The sequence below is a fragment of the Apteryx rowi genome, unplaced genomic scaffold, assembly GCF_003343035.1.
Source record: "Apteryx rowi isolate R43461 unplaced genomic scaffold, aptRow1 scaffold_262, whole genome shotgun sequence".
Lineage (NCBI taxonomy): Eukaryota > Metazoa > Chordata > Aves > Apterygiformes > Apterygidae > Apteryx > Apteryx rowi.
Window position 1 is genome coordinate 688,552 of NW_020448997.1, and position 14,792 is coordinate 703,343.

Genomic DNA, 14,792 nt, shown 5'->3' on the forward strand with positions numbered 1-14,792 from the left:
AGTCTGGGCCAGAAGCACTTACTTACACAAAGAGCATCCCTACATACGGATCATTCCTGGCCATGGTTTACTAGGATAAAAGGGAAGAGACTACACTTATTTTTTTCCATCAAAACATTGCTCATTGAGTTGAATTAGCTGAATTTCACCAAGATCCTGCAGCATAGGTAAAAAGAAGATTTACTCATTGAAACCCAGAGTTTCAGAAGCCACAGAGCATATCTCAAATCCAAGATTTAAGTAAAGCTACAACCGAATAGAATAAGCTTCCTTCCCTTATTCTGTAGGTACACAATTAGCTGCAGAGAAAGACTACAATGTATATCTCCAGGAAGGTTATGCCCCAGCTTCCTTTAGGAGGAGGAAAGTGCTAATTATACATACAGGTTTTGGGTTAAATCCACAAAAAGAATAAAGGTGGTACAGTTGTTCACTTTTAGAAGCCCTGCTAAATGCCCTGAGGTAGGAAAAGGGGACTGCAGAGCACTGAGTTGATCAGTGCAGCTCCACTGAATACAAGGGCAACCATTTCATAAATGGCTGATGCTGATGGATGAGCATTACCATGTGCCCCCCATGCCACAAACTCTTCTGACACCCTCTGTCAGATTTTTGGCTTTCAGGCAAAGGAAGTCTAGGCCCTCAGGATGGCATTCACAGAAGGCAACAAGCTAAGCGAGGAGTTTCTATCCAGCAGGAAATGCCAAGATTTGGAACAGGTAAAGGCCTCATCTGACATCTGGGAGACCCGTTTTCCAACTGCCTACTCAAGCAGGGTCAGCTAGAGCAGGTTGCCCAGAACCATGTCCAGTCAGGTGTTGAGCATCTCTGAGGATGGAGATGCCACAGCCTCTCTGGGCAGCCTGTTCCAAAGTTCAGCTATCCTCACAGTAAAGAATTGTTTTCTTACATTCAAGTGGAATTTCTTGTGTCTCAATTTGTGCCCATTGCCTCTCGTCCTGTCACTGGGCATCACTGAGAAGAGTCTGGTCCCGTCCTCTTTCCACCCTCTCCTCAGATGTTTACAGACACTGATAAGACACCCCCTCCTCCCTTTGGAGCCTTCTTTTCTCCAGGCTAAACAGTGCCGGCTCTCTCAGCCTCTCCTCCTATGAGAGCTGCTCCAGTTTCTTACTCATCTTTGTGACCCTTTGCTGGACTCACTCCAGCAGGTCCATGTCTCTCTTGTACTGGAGAGCCCAGCACTGGACACAGTACTCCAGATGCAGCTTCACCAGTGCCTAGCAGAGGGGAAGGATCACCTCCCTCGACTTGCTGGCAGCACTCTCCCTAATGTGGCCCAGGAGGCTGTTGGCCACCTTTGCCACAAGGGCACATTGCTGGCCTGCATTCAACTTGTCCACTAGGAGCCCCAGGTTCTCCGCTGCCAAGCTGCTCTCCAGCTGGTGGGCCCCCAGCCCATACTGGTGCTTGGGGTTATTCCTCCCCCAGTGCAGGACCTTGCACTTCTCTTTCTTGAGCTTCAGAAGATTCCTCTCTGTCCAGAGTTGTTCCACCCCCTTAGAATAACGTACTGTTCTGGCAATACATCCCCAACGCCTCTGGTGAAAGCCCTCAGCTCTGAGCTGCAGTCAGTCTCCTTCCCCCCTTTACACTGACTGAACTGGCTTTAATAGCACAGACCAAGAGCTCTGTCCCAGAATACCTAGCACCCAGGGTTCAAAACAGAAAAAAATGGGTTCAACGCCTTGGTCTAAATCAAGCAAGCAAAGGGGTTCAGATCCAGGAAAGTGCTTAACTACTGGGCCATACCTCCCTCCCTAGCTCTCTTTACCTGCCACTCATTCCCAGTAGACCAGGGTCCTCAGAATTCCCACCTAAGTAGGCCAGGCAGGTGCATGGCTTTCACCAAGTAGTTATCTAAGTTTCACCAAGTACTATTAGAACAGGTCCGACACGACAGATCCAAAAGGGTGCAGTTCTGTTCAACGAATCTGGACGATGAAAGAAGTGTGCATATTTAATCCATGGGTGACATAGGGCTGTTGAATATCTTGAAGGACAAGATTAGAAATCAAAAGGTTTCTGGCAAATTGAAGAAAGGGTAGAAAAAAGGAGGCATTTCAGTTAGAACACGTTTCAATAAGGAAAAATGCAAAAGTCTACATGGCAGCAGCAGTTATCTGCCACATAAATACAGAAAAAGGTAAATGCTAGACAGCATTTCTGAAAAAGATCTAGCTTTTTAGTAAATTTGATGCAAAACATGAGCCTAGCTCATAAGACATGGTCAACAGCCCTTACATTCTCCTTTGTATGTGCAAGGTGTCAGCTAGAAGCATTATTTTAGGTGCTATGATTTAAGAAAGAAATGAACCAATAGGAAAGATTCAGAAGAAAACAGCAAAAACTACCAAAAGACTAAAAAACAGTACCTATGAAAAGATGGAACAAATTTGGACAGTTTAACCTGGAGAATACTGAGGGTGGTTATGGTTATGGTAATAGCCTTCAAGCACATAAAAGATTATGGAGGAAAGGAATAATCTTTTGCTTGGCAGAAAAGATAAGACACAATGGGTTTAAGCTATAGCAAGGCGGGAGGAGAAGTTAGAAGCGTTCCTCCCTCCTCAGAAAAATACCAACTAGAAGACAAATGAAGCTCTGGAACAGGCTGCGTAGGGAGACCATCGGAAACATGTTGCTAGAGGTCTAAGATTCTTGACTAGCCAGTTCTGTCACACATGGTACAGGTACAGCTGATCCTGTCATTGTACTTCAGCATTAGGGAAAGGCACCTAAAGGTGGATGGAGCACCTACACATCCTTCTGCCGAACTCATCCCATAAGGCTCACCGCCACACAAAGTAACTTAAAGAAAGGCAGGATTCATGACAACTGAAGTGACCTGCTCTGAATTCCTGCTCTCCACAGCAACAAGGAAGAAGTGATTGCCAGAGCCCCCTCAGGGGAGGGGATCTCAGTGTTACCTATCAGACCTTTCAAACCTTGCACTGCACAGTACAAAGCAGAGGACGGAAAAAAGCTGAAAACGGTCCTCCTCACCAAAAGGACTTTTGTCTTCTGTGCATAGTCGTGGCTATTCTGCTTTATTGTATGGAACACAGGCCTCACACTAAATGCAAACGATGGACTAAGGACTGCAGAGGAGATTGCACAAGAGATGTGCAACCCCTGCCTCCCTCATGTTTTCTAAATATATATTCAACCACAGTGAAAAAAAAGCACTTAAACTTTGAAAATTACTTCCTAACATGTCCTACAATCCAGCATTTTGGATCGAATATCACCAGAGCTCACCGAAGTCCAAAATCTAGAACCAATTAGCACAGGCATTACATTTAATATGAGGAAGAAAAATTTGAACTTTGCAACAGTTTGGTTTCCTTCTTGTTCTGAAGCTCCTATAGATGTTACATTAGATAGAAGGAAATCCACTGACCCACAGAAAGAGCCTCAATTAGTAAGGTTAAAAGAAGCTATATAGGTTGAAATTGAAAAAATAAGCATATTTTTATATCAGTTACTACTTGCTCCCCATTTCAACAAAAGGAAATAAAATATTCTCATCCTTCCTAACAATCCAGTGGCCTCCTCCTGCCCTAGCATAATTAGTGGTAAATTTCACCACAGCTCTCCATAAGCAATCAAAAAGACTACCTAATTAAAAAAGTAATTGGTTTACACAGATAGATGTGAGTGGTTAGATTAGTTTATGAAAATAATGGGAAATTCATCTAGATGCTTTCAGTGACTTGGCTTCCTGCTGTTTATGGGTTCTACAAAAATTAAAAAAAAAAAAAAAGGAAGACTACATTTACCTATGGTACCTTCAAAAAAAAACATATTGGATATGTTAAGTTTATATTTTTTTCCTCTGTTTTCAACCTATAAGATAAATTTAATATTTTTGCATAAAAGTAATTGCCTCCACAAAAGGACTAATGCACTATGGTTCATTCCCTCAGGTTGTTTATGCAATACCTGTCACCAGGACATTTAGGTGCCAGCTGAACCAGTACTGAACCTGGAAAAGGAAGATACGAGAGCTATCAAAAGCACACTGCTCCCGTTACCAGGCCCAGCCAAGAGCTCCTCTCTCCAGCGTTCTGTCACCAGCAGAAGCCAGAGGAAACGTCCTGGGCAGGGACACAGTTTTCTCAGGGTGAAGCTCAACCCTCACACTACAAGCATGCAAAGTCCTGCAGTTTCTCCAAATGCAGGAAACTTGGCTGCATCATTTGTGGCAGTAGGGAGCTGTATTCGCACTCTCCCAGGCTGAGGGACAGATGGGGGACACAAAAGCTAGTAGTCAATGCTCAGGGAAAAAGTATCAGAAACAAGTATAACAGTGATCTTTGCTGACAGCTAGGAGGTTCTGCCAGGGATCAATGACGTAAGAGACTTCCTCTCCTGAAGGCTGTATCATGGCCAATAGTCACTGACAGACCTCACCTCCATGAATGTATCAAATACAATTTATGCAATTGCAGTGTTTAAGAAAAAACTGCAGTAAGAATAAGAATTCTAGCCATCACAAGAGAGTAAATTGTCTTCTAAACAGTGTAAAAAAATAACTAAAATATAACTGTTATTCTTAGCTGAGTAAATTAAAAAGCAGTAAACTTAAGTTTTAAAATCCTTTAAATTAAGACGCTATAGATGAAAATGAAGTTTTAAGCAGTGACACTGAAAAGACACAACTACCTGTACTGAATGAATTAACCTATTTGTTTTTAAAGCATCCAGATCACTAACTCTCATTTCTTTGACTCTGCTATTTTTGGAGCACTACCCCCAGCTTTGAGGAATATTGAATCAACTTTAAATTCCTGGCTACTGTGGGCTCACGAGCCACAAAACTCCTTGTTGAAGATATCTGAAATTCCCCACATCCCCTTAGTGGCACTAGATGGAACTAATGAGGAAAAAAAGAAGCTCAAGAAGTGATCAGAATAAAAGTGTTTTCACATCAAAGCTAAGAAAGCTCAGATTACCTGGTCAAAACCAATGTAAAATCAATGCAACACTACCAACATACTGTTGAACAGCCTACATCAAGTGAGATGGTGAACCCAGTCCTAAAGCAGTTACACAGAGATGGCATCTAAAGAGCCATCATGTTAGAGCCCCATTGTGCCRGAGGCTGTACAAATACAGGAGACTGATAATCCAAAGGAGTTATGGTCTCAATACTCATGAACAAGTGAATGAGACAAGCAAAGACTCAAAAAAAAACCCCAAAACCCAAAAACAAAAAAACCCATGGTAACCAAGACCTTAAGATTCTTAGCCAGCAGGAAATGATGGCCACATTACTTAGCTGCTACTGGAAGTCACTTTCTATAAATGGGCAGAGCTGAGACTGGATCAGTAACTGGAAGGAGGACAACCAGCATTTTCACTTGGCTTTGAACTCGAGCCCCTGTGTAACAACAACTACATGCAACAGAAGCTTTGAGAGGAAAAAAAGCAGCCTTACGGAAGCAAAGGACTGCTGGGAGAGCAGACATCACAAAAAATACCCTGTCGTATCGTGTGGCAAAGGGAACACTGCTGAACTATGAAGAATTCAAAGGCAGAGCCATTTCTCTTGCAGATAACAGAGGGGAAAGAGGGGAGCACCCACATCCTAAATACTACCCCCTTCAAAGGAGCCTCGAGCTGAGTTGGTGTGGAAACTAAACTAACTTTCTATCCTTAAACTGTCTTCTTCACATTAAAAGGAGTAATGCCAGACCAGGGTGAAGACACATTACAAAAATGAAGAGTCAGTATAAGGAAGGTCACACAGTTTTGCCAAGATTATACATGTCCTGGGGATAAACAGAAGATTTCAGTCCCTGAACACCACACTTTTCACAAAGTCTATGATTCCTTTTTAAAGAAAAACTCAGCTGGAACTGGACCAATACTCTCTATTTAGACTTTCAAATATGAAACTTTACTCAAAAAGTGCAACATCATCAGCTGCCTATAATCAAGAGCACTTCTCTGATGGTTTAAGTTCGAGAGATGTGCTACTCCCTATATACTATAGACACCATTCAGAAATAGCCAATCTACTTTTGAGTTTTACTTTTTCCCCACAAAGCTCAAACAAGAAAACATAAAAAAAAATTTCTGCTGTGGCTTTATAGGCAAAAGCAAAACTCGCATGCTGGCCAGATGCTTGATGAGCCAGGCATGGACAAACTCTGCTTCTCTTTAGAGAGATGTTATTAGGGACAGGCTACCAATAGTGCCACAGTTTTGCTTTGTTGCTCTTCCACAAATCACTTAGTCTCTCCAAACTTTAGTCAGCTTTTCCATAAACTAATACCTACAGGTTTTAAGTTTTGCTCTCCTGTCTGACTTATTTCAGTTTAGTACTCCTATCCTCTGGTGAAAGTTAAGTGAACAAATTACTACTAACTGAAGAAGCAAGAAACATTTTATCACAGAATCACAGAATGGTTGAGGTTGGAAGGGACCTCTGGAGATCATCTAGGTGACTCTGCTTGAGCAGGGGGGTTGGACTAAAGCACGTTGCACAGGATTGCGTCCAGACAGCTTTTGAATCTCTCCAAGCATGGAGACTCCACAACCTCTCTGGGCAATGTGTTCCACTGCTCAGTCACCCTCACAGTAAAGTTTTTCCTCATGTTCAAAATCATTTTAAAAAGTTGATACACACATGTACAAGCCTCAGAACTTCTTAAACAGTTTTAAGAAGTGCAGAGCTTAATCATCCCAAGATCCTTGAGTATGCAGTGTGCTGTATTATAAATAGTTAATACTGTTAACCAAGCAGAAGCCGTTATCCTCATAAAAAGAGAAAAATCACACACACTGCAAGATTAACACATAAAAAAGGTACTTTCAATCTTTAGCTGTTCTTTAAATCTTCTGCACTAGAACTCAGGTTGTCAACTGTGGGAAATTTGACGGAAGTGTCCAGAGGGAGAGGACAAGATGATGAGGAGCAAGAGCCAGAAAGCAGATAGTTAGGCTGACTTTGGATACACAGGAGTCGGGCTCAAGGCTGAGAATGAATCTGAATGCATATCTCAAGGCAAACAGAGAAACATGCCCTACCTTCCAAAACCCACCAGCTTCCTGAAAGCATATATTCTTTGCCCAAAATGGTATTGTGGCAATATAATTAAGAAAGGATCACCTGCATTGCCATTCAGGATAAAGCCTTTATAATGATGCTACAAGACAAAACATTCACCCTCCTGCCAGCTATTTTTTGAGATACAACTTGGTGAAAGAAGTTTTACAAATGCTTATAAATAAACGGACCTTCCTGGAGCTCTTATTCCCCCTAGGAATCTCAATAAGCAGTCCAAGGAGCAAGCTACTGTTTTCAAACACTGAGTTCAAAAAGGAACACACTTATCCTGACAGTATTGGGCTATTTTATCTCTGCCTCTCTAATTCTTCCCCTGCAGAGCAGAAGGAAGACATACTCTGAAGGCAGCATAAGAGAGAAGAGGAGTGACAGCTGGGAGCCATCCAAAGTAAAGAAGGCCATTTGCAGAAGGTTTCCTCCCCCAGCATGTCACCATCCCCAGTGCTGGGCTTTCTCTCCTGCAACCCCTCACTGTTTCATTAGCTGTAAAATGACGTGGCTTAGGAAGGAAGCAGAACTTTATTAACATTCAGAGAAACCACAGTTGTACACAGAGACTTGATTTGCTGAATACAAGCAAAGAAGCCCCACATTGTGTTCTGACTCCCTCCCTGATTTGGATGCCCTAACACATGACCTTCTTTCTCCGGTTCCTCATCCTCAAAGAACAGTGGAGATAGACAATAACAACATTATCACTGCCACCCTTGCTTCCAACGCTAAGAAAGAAAAGCTAATACCTCTGATCTAAATCCTCTCTCACACTTTCCAGCTGTGAGCCTGCCACCAGAGTACGAAAAGCACAGTACGATGGACTCACTGACCCAGAAGGTCTCTTTCAGCCCAGTCTTCCAAGGTGCCACTGCTGCCATCATGTTCTGTGTTTTCTGTGGCAACAAGGCCAAACTCCCTCTTGTTATAATGACTCTCTCAGGTGTGCTTTCATGCAATTTTCCCATCCAAGTAATTGCTACTATTCAAGGTTGAAAGTAACTCACCTGCAAGGGACTGCATTTATGCCAGGTGAAGATAAACCTAGTCAGCCACTTATCACACACACATACTACTTGTGATGTGTTATTGCTCCACTGTGTTGACTGAAAGCCTCTATTAATCAGATGAGTACAGATGCTGTGCTTGTCATCAGAGGATGAGGCACCTGCAGTCTCACTGGCTGCAATCACAAGCACATGCCACTCTTTAAATAAGGGAGGCAAAGGGAGTTTTAGGGATCTAATAATTTCATGCCTGCTCACTACTGCACAGTTAAATAAAATACTTTTTCTGTACAGTACTCCAGTCTCTGAGCCCAAACACACTCTGTTTCTCCCAGTACACAAGCACCTTCTCCCCATTACAAGATTTGACTGTCCTCCTCCTCAACTGGACCATAAAGGAAAAAAATGCCTGTCAGTACTGTAGCTTCCCTAGCAACAGAGTACACAAAATTCTTCATTTTTATTTGAGAAGGGACAGATAGGTTTAACTGTGAAGAAATCCAAAAGATTTACATTGAGTCTTGTATGATACTTTACCAGAGATGGAGTATGAGAGAACTGTCCTACATTCAGGACAATTTTAGCAAGCCCAGGTACTTCTTCTTTGGAGAATGTCAATTCAAAGAATGGAAGCCATCATCAAAACATCAGCTACTGGCCAAACTAATCAGGAAGAGAGACATGGAGGCAAAGAGTTTGTGTTGACTCAGAAAAGAAAGGAGCATGTGGTTAAGCAAACAACAGTAGAAGGACTGAAAATGAAACCCTAACAGAAAGCAGAAAAAAATAATTGAGAAAGCGGTTCTTCACCTCTTTACAGCAGTAACGGAGTCTTCTGAGACTCCTGATCTCTTCTTTCCCCCCAAACAACATTCACATTTTCTTCCAACAGGATCAATCATCCAAAATCCCAAAGTGTTTCTTCATAGATGGAGGTCATTTAAAAACAAACAAAAACAAACACAAAAACTCCATAACTTTGATTTGCTTATTGAGGCTACTTTTGAATTTCTAACATGGATTATGGTCATAAGTATAAGTACTATCACCGAGATATCCTGAGCTAGAGTCAGCCAGCCCCTGCACATCTCCATCATTTCAGAAAGTACCAAAATGGGAGACGGACATCACCGGCAGCATACGTCCTCTCCATGACTCCTCAGTAGGTTAAAACGCTAAGCTGCAAGTAGATCCTTTAGGGCCACAAGCCCTCTGCCTGCACAAATACACTGACCACACAAAGTAGTCTGTAAAAACCGCGTCACGGTTACAGGCGCCGTCCCACACTTTCACCCAGTGACCGCCGGCCTTCTCATGAGTCTCAGCTCTCCAACTGCCAAGCACAGCTCTCCCTGATTTTTTGTTAATGTCACACAGACCTTTTTCCTAATCAAGAAACTTGACCTTTACTGTGTATTTAAGGTATCAGGCTGAAAGGACAAATGTTTTTGCTGATATTAAGAACAAAATGTAGAGTCCATCTCATGTTTGTTACTGAGAGCATAAGCAAAGAAAGAAAAATAGCCTGGCCTTTATTTTATTTTAGTATTTCATATGCAAGACGTTTTTCTTGATTAGATGGAAAAGCATCAAAATGTGCCAATTTTCCACTATTAACAACAACAAGCTGAGGGTGAAAGCAAAACAAGGCTTTTCCCTCTGTCACAAAGCAGAGGCAGCACGTAATCTCCCTGGGGAACGCCAGGCAGGCTACCATCCCACTCGCTTCCCTTTCATTTTATGTAAACACAGCACTTTGCTCTCGTCCGGGCGCTCCCTTTGAGAGGCGCCGAGCACCGCCCCACGGCCCGGCGCCACGCGGCCCTCACCGGCCGCCGCGGGGGCCGGCGCCGGCCCTTAGGGGCGGCGCCTCCGCGCTGAAACCGCCGGGCAGCGGCAGCGCTGGCTCGGCTCGGGCCGCTCCTCCTGCAGTAGCTCGGGCACCTCGCTGAGGCCGGCGACCGGCCCCTCTCGCCGTCCCCGTCCCTCGGGGCTGCGGCCACCGCTTCGCGCTCTCCTCGCCCTCGGTCGGCCCGGGGGCGGCGGGGCCGCCGCTTCCCGCCGCCCCCGCATGCGCGGCAGGTGGCCGTGGCGGCGGCCATCTTGCGGCTTCGGGTGTGCTGGGGCTAGCGAGGGGAAGCGCGGCGGCGCTCGCCCGCGGGGGCTGTAACCGATTTTCCTAGTTGTTTTGGTTCTCATCTGCGTTCCCGCGTTTTGCCGCTCGCCCCTGCTTTACTGCCTGTAAAGTAGGGCTGGCCTTCTCGCGGCTTCTGCCTTTGGTTTTGAGGGAGCCGCGACGGCCCAGGGCCCTGGCAAATCCTGCCCCGGGGGAGGGAGGCCGGGGCCGGGTGGCGAGGTCGAAATAATAACCGTAATAATAACAACAGCAATAGCCGGCGCTGCTTGCGGGCTGGGCGCAAGGCTGCGGGGAGCGGAGCGCTGGGAGCAGCGGGCGGACGCGGCCACCGCACGGAAAGATGGCGCTGTTGAGCGTTGCTGCTCCTCTCGGTACCAATGGCTGCACTAACGGCTTTCAAAAAACTAGCAGCGAACAACCGAGCTCTCTCACGCGGGGAGAGGGACGAGGGTGCCCCGCCGCCCGCCCGCGGTGGCCGGGGAGGGCGGGCGCGGGGCGGCGGGCAGAGCGCGGCCGGGGCACTTGCGCCCGGCGGGCGGGTGGCGCCCGGGCGGCGCCGCGGCTGCCGCCTCGCCGAGGGCTCCGGCCCCGGGAGCAGGAGCCCGGCGCTGGCTTTCTCACCAGTTTAGATATTTTGTGCAACTCCCAATATTCACCCAAGCCTCATTACCACCTCTTAATGAGACCCCTTTACTCCGTGACGTGCAACCGCTCCATCTCATTAAGGAAATCGCTCTTCAATGCTGATTATTTTATTTGCAGCCATAATTATATTTCTTTCGGCTAAATCACGGTTTAATCGAGCCCACATGGAGGGCAGCAGCACTAATTACAGCGGGAGATGCGGTGGCGGTGGCTGTTCGCCTGCCCGGCCGGAGGAGGCGGCGCCGCGGCGGGCGCGGGCGCGGGCCCGGCCGGGGAGGTGGTCTCCAGCACAACAACTTATTACTTCTAATTCCCCGACTGTCACCAAATCACCTGCACGAAACAAGAATCTAATTTGTTAAGCTGGCATTTCTGCAGATGGAAGATCGATTTTCTCTTTAGATTTCTCTAATTGAGTGAATATAGACGCCCCGAATTAGCCGCGCTCGGGCAAGAGGGAAAGGAAAGGGGGAGAGGGAGGGGAAAAAAAATTCAACAAAAATCATCCTTGTAAAATAAGCCATATTACCTCCAGAATTGCCCCCAAAATAATAAAGGAAGGTGGATCGAAAGGTCCCAGATTGAGTGACAGTCATATTTCTGGAACTAACTGGTTTTTAAAAGAAAAGGTTAGGACGGCTAGAGAATGCTAACTAACGGCGCGCGGGAGAGATGGCTGAGCTCTGAAATTGCTTACAGAATTACATTTGTTTTTCTTGTGATTTTATTAAAAGTCACTCCTCATCTCCAGAATGCGTGAAAATATCTACTTTCCACTCAGATACACCACATTAACTTGTTGGAGGCGAATTTGTTTGTTTGTCTATTTTATTTATTTGCCAGATAAGATTGATGCAGTCTTATTAGCGCTATATCTAGTTATAGGAAGAGATAAGGATGAGATGTTTTCTTTTTATTCCAATTACTAGACTTGTCACCTAACTGAATAACTGATATATGATTATTTATCTTGAGTAAATAGAAATCAGAAAAGCAGCGAACTTAACACATACAAACAAAATATGTATGTTCCTTATTATTATATACCACCTATGTAATTGAAGACATTAAAAATACGGTGTTAAAAAGGAGAAAGTTAAATACTCCAAGTCAATCACCGATGTATATTCTTTCTTTTCTATGCCTGAGGGTTTATTTATACAGCAAGTTGGGGAGATTTCGGATTAAAAAATGTTTATATGTTAAATAAATTCTTCAAATATCAGGAGGCATAATTTTCCTGGAACTGAGATCTCTTCCTAAAAATAAAGATGTATCTTAAAAATGCTTTATACTAGCGTTCCCTTCGCTTTCGGGATAACACCGATAATTCGTATCTGATTGAGTAAGCTACAACACACTGCTTTATGTTTGGGTTCGGTTTTTATAAGTTTCTCAACTTAATATTGTGCTAAAAGACTATACACACATACGTACTGTACAGAGCTGGAGGGAGGAGGGGAGGTGACTTTATTATATAAAGAGTTTGCATTTGGACGGGGGAGAGCGGAGGGGGGTGTCAGGCATACCTTTTATTAAAATAGCTTTTTCCCCATAAAAGACTGGTTGTCATAGTTCTGATGAAAATTAATTGATAGAAGCCATCCTTTCAATCTAAAGCAACCGATCCACTGTCGAGAGCTTCCCCACAGTCTGCCAGCGAGGAGACAATAGGAGATGTTGCCTTTGAGTAAGATACAGATATAGATATTCAGATAAATAAGCAAATAGGAAAACGATGTTCTTAAACGTATTTGAAAATAGATGACAAGAGACTCGCGCTTCCCTTGCCGTGTTCAGAAAGGCTATTTTCGGAACATCTGACAGCTGCATTTCTTATCAGCTGCGATGATTCTTGCCTCGAATGTGTTTAAACTTCAAAAAGTTGCTTTCAAGGAAGTGTATTTATTACAGCTACAAAATGCTGCATGCAGTCTAATGTCATAAAGCAGCGATGATCATCGTATTTAGCTCTGACTAGAATGGCTAAATTGGGATGTGTAGCTGCTGGCAGGCTTGTCCTTCACTTCCGAATAAGTCATATTTTCGAAAGGGTTGATTGAAATAAAAACACGTGTTTATGTTTTTCCATTTCTTAACTCCATATTACGCCTAACGAAAGGATATAGTTTGATTTGTCATTTGTGTTTAGGCTATGCCGATGTGAAAAAGTAAACAGGAGCCTAAGTCACTTGATTTGTTTTCTGTAAGCAAATAACGCTCAAAAGCATAGCTGTAATTTACAGTGAATTAAAATTGATTCTTTTCATCAAGCAAGAAAATAGGGAAATGTGAGGTCGTTAATTATTGAGGGAGGCGCTTCTCATTAAAGCGAACAATGTTACAATGCAGCACTGAGGAGCAGGAATGTGAATAGTAATACCCCATATTTCAGCACTACTGTCTGGAAATACCAGAAAAAGCAGCACAAACAAGCCAGGCAACCAAAAGTTACATTTGATAAACGCTGGGAGCGTGTGCTAAGTGTAAAAAGCAATTACAGCGCTCTGCATACGGCAGTCCCTTTAGCTGGATGGATGCTCAATAAATACATAAATAAAATATCAAATTACAAACCTTATCAGCCATTTACGCCAAGCCACCCTGCTGACTTTAGCAGTTTAACCTTATTTTATCGTGTTTCTTGCTCCAAATATAATTATTCTGATAAAAGAAGGTTCTGTTCCTAAATCAGAGCAGAATTGGTTAAATACACTTGTTTATATTAGAGCCTCATTCAATCAGGGCCTGAGTTTAGCTGGGAGAGGAGGGGGGAGCTCTGGGGGTTGGAAAGTTCTCTCCCCTTTTTTCCCAGGGTCACAGCACTGGAGGATTAGGGTTATATTGCTTCCAAACGCGACCCGCCCCGATCCTGCGGTCCTCGCTGAGGCAGGTCGGCCAGCGCGGGCAGGAGGCGGGAGCGGAGGGCAGAGCCGGCCCAGGCAGGACCCCGGGATCGGGCCTCCTGGGCGCTCTGCGGAGGGGAGAGAAAGGGAAGGGGTGGGGGGAAATGATTTCCCAGTGCCTGGCCCCTTGGCAGGCACTCCTGTACGAAATTCAATCTCTATTTTTTATGAGAAGTAAACTGTCTAAATAAATTTTATTAGGGGCAACCAATATATTTTCTGGTAGTTCCCTTTGTTCCAGTTCTACGTGTGTGTAACAATCTAAAACCTATTTATTGAGGAAAAATCACTGGATCCGTCATAGAAAATCCTTTTACTTTGCTGTGAAGTGATTTCTGAAGACACTCTTGTCACTCTGAAGATTTTGGGCCATTGTGCTAAAGCCTTTCCTTGTTAGGAACTTCAGTTCCTCTGATCATGCGGGGAATACCTTAAATTATAACAGGGAATGGATTTGACTGGCAGTTTTCTGGCTACACTGGGAAGATGGWAAGATGACGGGGAATAAAATCCTTGTAAATACATCTCCAGCACTGCCCAGGTGAATTCAGGCACTTGACAAAACAAGAGTGTACGGAAGAGGAATGCGATTAGGGTATTTTACATATACCCCATTGTCATTTTCTCTGACACGCTTAAGTGTCAGACAGGCTCGCTCTCTTCCCTCCTGCAGACTTCCTGCTCTGATTTCCCCCTTCCCCTAAGACGATTGTGCTCTGAAGTCTTGGAAGAAATGATTTAGTTTGTTTATACTGCTATAAAAATCAAGAGCAATAGAAAAGACATAAAATGAAGCGCGCTATCAATCACACTGCAACATTGTTATTCAGCAGTTACTAACAGAGATTGATAATCCTTTGATTTCATTCCATTGTTATTACTCTGATGTGTCTGCACATTAACTATTGTACATTTATTTATCGACCTGAAACATACAACAACGCGGGAGAGACGCGCGCACCCGCCGGGCGGTGCGCTCGGCAGCGGCGGGCTGTGCTCCGCGCCCG

The 14,792-nt window shown here is 44.3% G+C and overlaps 1 pseudogene; it reads left to right on the top strand.

Annotated features, from left to right (window-relative positions):
• Positions 1–4,114: 4,114 nt before the first annotated feature.
• On the top strand, positions 4,115–4,259 carry LOC112967063 (annotated as a pseudogene).
• Positions 4,260–14,792: the final 10,533 nt, after the last annotated feature.